This window comes from Tupaia chinensis, unplaced genomic scaffold (assembly GCF_000334495.1).
Source record: "Tupaia chinensis unplaced genomic scaffold, TupChi_1.0 Scaffold000565_1, whole genome shotgun sequence".
In the NCBI taxonomy this organism is placed as follows: domain Eukaryota; kingdom Metazoa; phylum Chordata; class Mammalia; order Scandentia; family Tupaiidae; genus Tupaia; species Tupaia belangeri.
Window position 1 is genome coordinate 653,291 of NW_006160078.1, and position 7,867 is coordinate 661,157.

The window sequence follows — 7,867 nt, forward strand, 5'->3', positions numbered from 1 at the left end:
TGCTGAACATTTTTATTCCAGGTGAATAGAACAGTAAATTTCTACAAATGAAGCAGTATGTTTCTTGAAGCCTTCACTGAGAGCTAATACCTGAATGAAGGCTCCTACTTCTGTACTTCAGTCATCTGCACTTTCATTATTATCACAGCACATTGTATTGCTCTTGTCAGTCTCCTTTCTGTCACCCCTCCAGGCGTAAGCTCAGTAAGGGCATAGGCACCGTCTGAGAGAGCAGGCTTGCTCGTCTTTAGCACTACTGACACTTGGACTTGGAGATTGTTGTGGGGTACGCCCTCTGCATTTTTAGGATGCTTATCATCATCCCTGACTGTTACCCACTAAATCCCAGTTGGACGCTCCCCAACCCTCATATCGTCATTTGTGACAACGAACAAAAAATGTCTCCAAATACTGCTAAATGTCCACCCACGGGGGCAAATTCACTCCTGGTTGAAATCCTCTGTGTAAGGGCCAGCAGGTGGCAAGGTGCTGGACTCCCACACGGCTGACCATGGTTGAAGTCCCAGATCTGGTGGCTTGCTTTCTCACTTTCCCTCTCTCTCTCTCTCTCTGTGCCTTCTCTGGTCAAATTAAAATAAATAAATAAAGTTAAATAAAATAATTCTTTAAATTAAAAATAAAGAAATCTTCTATGTAAAATGCTTTTTTCATACTGGACACTCAGTAAGTATTTGTATTGGGTTGTCAGAAAAGTCATGACACGGGACCAGCAGTTAGCATAATGGCTATGTCGCTAGACTCCCCATGTAGTCGATCGCGATTCGAGTCCTGGACCTGGTGGCTTAAAACTCACACTGGGTGTGTGTGCGTGTGTGCCCAAGATCCTGAGAGGAGAATGGAGGAGAAGGGACTGCGGTTTGGCCATCCCCCCTTGGGGGGGGTGATTTCTCGCTTTCTCACTTTTTGTCTCTGTCTCTCTCTGTCTGTCTGGCGAGCACACGCGCCCTATAGCAAAAACCTCTCAAAAAAAAAAAAAAAAAAGAAAAATAATGACACATTTTTGCATGGAAAAGCATAGAAACAAATACATCATGACTTTTCCAACAACTCAGTAGATGACATGGATTGGAAACAAAAATGCTTACAATAAATTTAATATACAGTCTGCAGAATAATCAAGCTAACTTTTCTTTTGTTCTTTTGAATTATTTATTTAATTTTATTTATTATTATTATTGTTTTTTAAATTTGATCAGAGAGAGGCAGAGAGAGAGAGAGAGAGGGAAAGTGAGAAAGGAAGCTTCCAAGTCCAGGACTTGAACCATAGTCACCCATGCGGTAGTCCAGCACCTTGACCACCACACTACTTGCCAACCCTAAAGGTAACTTTCTTAGTTAAAGTGCTTCCTCTAATACCTGACATATAGCTAGTGCTCAATAAATATTTATTAGATGAACAATTGTTCAACGACCATGAACAACTTCTATATCCGTGGTAAAATTCTTTTGCTCAAAAAGGCCCAGGTGAGCTGGTGGAAACTCAATAGTAGGGGGAGACATTTTTAAAAATAAAAGCAAATAAATCTCTTAGCAGTAAGATTAGGGACCTTGCAGGAAAGGTGGAAGCTATCCTACAGGCCTTTAGTTGTAAATAGAATCATAGTATTTGAGGCAAAAACTATATTCTTTGTAGGGGTAATACTAGAAACAGCTACCGGCATCCCTGGACTCTTTAAAACACAACTCTGTTGGGATGTGAATTGCCAGGAGGGTTACAGGACATCCAGAAGGTCATACATTTAAGTCATTCGTGTCATAGCTGGAAATGTACTTGTGCCTTCCTGACTATCTATACACCTGATTACACTGATTATTGTGGATGTAAATTAAGACTTATTACTATTGTGAAATAACAATGCAGGTTAATGATATTCTTTATTACCATGCTAACACTTTTTTTTTCTAGAGGGGAAAATTATAGGCAAGAAACCAATTAAGCTACCTTTCTCTCTTTGTAAACCTTTAAATGGCGATTCTTTCTTGGTGCTCACTGCTTAATAGTGCAAACTGATTTTTTTTTTTTTTTTTTGGTCTTCTAGGTCTTATTGAGATAAATGATAATTTTTGTGCGGTCCATTTTCCCCATATGAATTGAAAATGACTATGCTGATACACTATCTCACAAAGGGCAGTGATAAATAGGAAGACAAATATTTTGAAATGAATACTTAATGGGCATTCTCCTGTAGAGGTTACGCATTGTTGGAAATGCTTTCCTTGGAAATCTCTGTTAACAAAAGCCTTGTGATTGCCTTTAAAGGACACCACTGTAGGAGGCTCTCATGTGATTGAAATGGTGGCTCCAGAAAACAATGTCAAACTAATTTATGTGTCCCCCAAACTTTAAATAGTTGTCCCTTACTCCCAGGTCTACAAACTATGTGCCACAAAAAACCCTTCCTATAGAAGGATGTCATGTCTTATGTATACTGTTAACGTAACTATGGTAACAAAAAATGCCACCAGTGTGTCTGTTTCATACACAAATGAGGGGACAGCTGTGGAGTCCACATGTCTGCCAGTGGTATAATAGATGTGGGTAAGGACAGCCTGGGTCAGAAAATTACAACTCATTTCTATTAATCAGAGCTTTCAAATAACATTCCAACCTCAGAGCTATAAAGAACATAAATGGAAGGCAATAAGCCACTATAAAAGCAGTTTTCACTCCACGGCTTTCAGAACTAAGTGTCTTAAGGTGATGTAGCAGCATCTTCAGCAGGCATGCGAGAAGTCAGCGTGCACAGGACATTCGGTGTGTATCATTCCAAGGTTAAGCCTAGCTTCTCTGCCTCTCAGAGATGATTTCAGTGAAGTAGGGGCAATGGTTCCATCTAAGTTAAATACTTATATTAGTTGTGGTACTAAAGCATGGCTTCTATAAACCTTTTAGCAAATTCACTCATTTTGGCAGTTAACCCTTCTGGCCCTGCCATATTAGAAATGAGGAAATTGAGGATGGCTGGGGTTAATAAACTGATCTAAGATCACCTAACTAGGACTGGATAGCTTGCTTACCAAAGAACTGACAGAATTGCTAATAATATCTTACCTTTGCTGGAGCTTTTGAAAACATTAGAAACATGAAAAATATAATAGTATGTAAGATTGCATATTATTTCTTTAAAAACCATACTATAACATGAAGTGGAATATATTTTAATTATTAAATAATATGCTTAATTGTTCTACAGGGTGGTCATAAAGTCTGGAACTACACACACACACACACACACACACACATATATATAATTTTATCATGAATTGCAGAGTAATAGCAATAAACCATTCATTATATACTTGTCTATTTTTCAAGATTTGGTACCTATACCTTGTAACAAATATATCATAAAGTAGGTGAACGGTAATATGCTAAGATAAAATTCAGAAAGCAAACTTCATTTAAGACTTTTAGAACAAATGGTTCTCTTGGTCACCAAAGTATAGAATTTTACAGATAAGGTTTAACTTCTGTGTTTATTTTGTACTTTGAACCAAAACAAGAGGGAATACATTCTGACCTCATCTATATAATTACAACTTCATCTTGAATAAAATTTAATCTAAGTACTATTCATGAGTTAAAGATACTTCTGTTGTTCCCAGAAACCAAAATATGACTCTAAAAAGAAGACTGCTTTAACTCCACATTGGTTTACCCAAAAATAGAAGTTCAGCACAGTAATTTCAAAAAAATTAAGTATAATACTTGAGCAACCTTACATTAGGGCACGAATAAACCATTCAGAGAACTATCATCTTATAGCTTAAAAATAAATCTCAAGAAGGCATTGTGAAAGTCTAGTAAAATGACCTCCATGTCCTGTAATTAGCCATATTGAATCTGAGGTTTATGCCTATTTGGGGCATAATAAAAAGTCCACCATTGTGTTTATTTATAATCATTATTTATAGCTAATTGGCATGAGGGTAGCACTGTAACACTGTAGAGGCAGGTTTTCTTTGGCACTTGGTATACTACCACGAGTGTCACTTTGGAATATGTGCTCAGGGCTCTAGCTTTCATGTCAGGAAAGTAGCCTTCGCAGGTGCTAACTAGAAAACGATCAATGGCTACATTTTCCATTCTTTTTCAGAAGTTCACACACTAAACAGAGGTAACTGGTTATTTATCAGAGCCATAGTCTGCAGTTGGATTTGGTGAGATTCTTTTATTTAACAGAATGATTGTTTCTAATGATCAGGTACTTTATTACTTTTAGTTACTAAATAATGAGCTCTAATCTTTCCTTTTATTAGACTTGTAGAATAAAGATTTCACAGACAGGAAAGGCAATGTTTTCACCCATGTGAGGTTTTGGACATCTTAAGTCACCAGTTTATTTAGGAAAAACCATAAATAATTTTACAACAACATGACTTATAGTTTAGTTTAGACATGTTAAATATTTTTTATAGCTGTCCCTTGACTCCATCAGGAAGACAGACTACCAGGCTTAAGAGTCACGTAAGTTTATTACAATGATATGTTACTTTCTGACTTCTATATTGTTCTTAGACAGAAAATGCAAACTTGGCTATAACATGTTCTTACTTAAATTTGACTCAATTCATTTTTTCCCTCCTGGGAAAATACTGTATTATGTATAAAAGGCACTGAAACAGTAAAAATAACTTAAGGAAAGATGTAAAACAGCAGACTAACATCTGTTGCCTATCCTTCCCTTTAAACACTGAGCCCTCCAAAACAATGTTTGTTTGTTTTGGTTGTATTTTAATGTCCCTTTCAGTGAATATATAGAATACAGGGGCAAACGCTGTGCAGGGAGGGGGTTCTTATTTCCCTTCCACAGTGTTTGAGACTGACAAAGGGAGGCCATAGTGCTGGGAGCTAGTTTGTCAGTAGATAGAATCTCTGGCCTCACGTGCAGCCCACACGGCCTTTTGTTCAGTGGTCACACAATGCCAGAAGGTGAACAATGCAGCATGGTCAATCACCTAAAGTTAGACAAGGCAGAAAGGTCCTTGCCTGGGGATCCATTGCATGACTGTCTCCCCTCATTGTTCTGCCACTCCAGAACTACTCTAGTAACTAGGCACATTCACCCCCCTGCAGTTCTCCAAGTTTGGTGCCTTAAGAACCAAAATGATTTTTCCTGGACAGTGAACATTCCAGTGAGATCTTCATGTCAGTCAAGGCTAACTATATTCTCTTATACATAATATCTCTGATCTAGGGAGCAAATATGGGCCAGAAGTAAAATTATTCAATATAAAAGAAAAGAAACTCTAAAAGTTTGAGGGGTTGATTCAGAAACTACCTCAAGTGAGCCAAAGTGACTTAAAGTTACTATCTGCTTCATATAAACATTTTCCTAACTAGCGCAGGGTCTCTGGCTTGAACCTTGCATTTGCGTACAGCCAGGTAAAGAGCAAGCAGTACTTTGAGCTTTGAATACAACCGCACTCAAAGAATTTGGCTCTTGAATTAAGGTGTCAGCAAGCCATGAAATTCCCAAACAGAAAAACTCACACTGCGCCTTTATTTCATTTTCTTAAGGTCTATTGTTAACTGAAGACTCCTTGTCTTTTCAAATTCCTTCATGTGAATGGATGAGGCCAGACATCTGCCAGGATCCGCTCACATTTGCATGCAAATCAGAAACTTCGGGGCACACATGGCCCTGGAGCCAACAGCACCACTTTTACTCTAGATTTATACTGATCAAAGTGCCTTCCTGAACTTTCCACTCCTCTAGTCCTAGCTTTTAAAAATGAAATAGTAAGCATATTTGGCTAATATTAATAATTTACACTGTCATGGAAATGCAAATTTCAAAACAAAACATTAAAATACTGTCTTTCATAAAATCCTCCAAGCAAAAACCCCAAGTCATCAGTACCTGTTCTCTCGCCGAATTTGAATTATGTTTTTCTTTTATTATCTAGTCTTAGTATGAAAATACTAATGGTGGAATGGGATTTAGAGAACAGTCCATATTCTGGACTCTGACCTTTGCGCGTGGTAAAAATGTCTCAAAACCATTTGCACTGTAGTTATTTTTCATTCATTCACGGCCAGGCATGTTCTTGGGGAGGGGACTTAGGTGGTGCAGGCAGGTGCCACTGCCAAATCTCTCCCTGTCGGTTCCCTCTCAGCCGTCCCGGGACGGGCTTTCCAATGTTCTGCGGTCGGACTTTCCCACCGCACCCCAGCGGGCTGGGCAGGGAATACCTCTGCGGGAACCTGAAAGTGCCGATTCAGCGGCAGCCTACACCCCGCAACACGCAGCACAAAGGCCACTTGCTAACAAACTTTCCTCGCGGCTGACCTCGGCCAAGCCGAGAACCCAACGTGGGCTCCGTTCCTAGAGGAGACGGAGGCTCCCAGGACATTTGGGTATTCCTGGTGCTGAGCGCTGCTACCCCTTCTGGGTTCAAAATTAATAGAGTAAGATTTGTTCCCCACGTAGATTGCCCTATAGTTGAGTCGATTTTCCCCAATGCTCTGACTTCAGTATAGTCAGTGCTTTGTGAATCATGCTCCTTGCCCCTTTCTCTTATCGACAAGGCCATCGCCAGGACATTCTTCCCCGTTTCCTCTCCCCACAACCATTCACCTTCCTTACCCTTATCTTGGACCTCTTTCCAACTCCCTGACCCTCTTTCCACGGTCTTCTATGGCCCTGGCTGCCTTCCCCAGTTCATAACCCAGCTGTTCTTCCAATTCTCGGGCACCACCCTCCCTCTGGTCAATCCCTAGAATCAAGCGGGCTTGGCTCCACTCAATACCTTTTGCCCATTTCTGTCTGGCCTTTCCAACCAATCTGGGTTTTTTGGTTTTTGTTTTTTGGGTTTTTTCTTTTTTTTCTTTTTTTTTTTTTTTAGGGGAGGGGTGGTGTTAGTAACTAGACTCCCGTTTCCATACTTCGTCATATTCCCCAGGTACATGAACCGCGCCCCCTGTCCCCTTAGGCCCGCCCGCTATTTTATCCGCGGCTCCCCAAACCCTGTAGGGTCCGTCACGCTACCAAGTTTGCCTCGACTTGCCCTTGCAGCCTCCCATACTTCCTGCCGCGGCCCTGTTGGCCAGAACACTTACCCCGAGGCCGGGCTAGTTGGGATGTTGAGGTGCGCACGGACCAGGCACCATCAGCGGCAGCAGCGGCCGAAGCAGGAGGAGGAGGAAAAAGAGGAGGAGGAGGACCGACTGAGCGGCGCCTCCCTCCGGGTCCGCAGCGCGCACAGGATCCTTGGGGGACCCCCGGCAGAGCACCAAGACCCGAGGCGAGGCTGAGACACTAGCAACAGCTGCTTAGCGGGGCTGAGCTCAATCCTGCTCTTGGGGGCCAGAGTAGAGGCAGGCAGGATTAGAAAGGAGAAGGGTAAGAGAAGTGGGGTGCAGAGGGCTGGGCAGCGAGCGGCCAGGTCGGGAGGAAAGCTCCCCAGACGCCTAGGGATGTCGGTCCCGCCCCCGGGGCCTGCCGCCCCCGGCCCTTCTCCCTGCCCCCCGGGCGCTGCAGCCGCGGGCGCACGGGCCTCGCCTTGGTCCCCGGCTAGCTGCCGGCGCCCTCGGTGCGCCCCGCTTTGTGCTCCCCGCAGCCGGCGTGCACCTGGTGTAAGCAAAAGCGGTCAGCTGATGGGCTGCGCGCTGATTGGCTGCTCTGCCGTCTCCTCCCCTCCTGTCCCACCCCCTTCCCAGCCTTCCCCTCCCGGCCTCCCGCCCCCAACTCCCGCCCTGCGTTCAGCCCGGTGCTGGGGCACCATCTGTAGCCAACCCAACAAAGGCGCAGCGCGGCGGGCCTGGGGTGGCGGGGTAGCGTTGCGCCGGCGCCTCTGCAGGGAGCAGCGGGGCTGCAGCTTTTTGTCTGGGGGACTACAATCA

At 43.0% G+C, this 7,867-nt stretch overlaps 1 protein-coding gene across 1 annotated transcript in view; it reads right to left on the reverse strand.

The window, feature by feature from the left end:
- LRRN1 (leucine rich repeat neuronal 1) overlaps positions 1-7,441 on the reverse strand; it is a 44,839-nt gene extending 37,398 nt beyond the window's left edge. Inside the window, exon 1 of the mRNA XM_006157934.3 lies at positions 7,085-7,441. The gene's annotated coding sequence lies outside the window, so the exon portion shown is untranslated. The remainder of the gene's footprint in view (positions 1-7,084) is intronic.
- Positions 7,442-7,867: the final 426 nt, after the last annotated feature.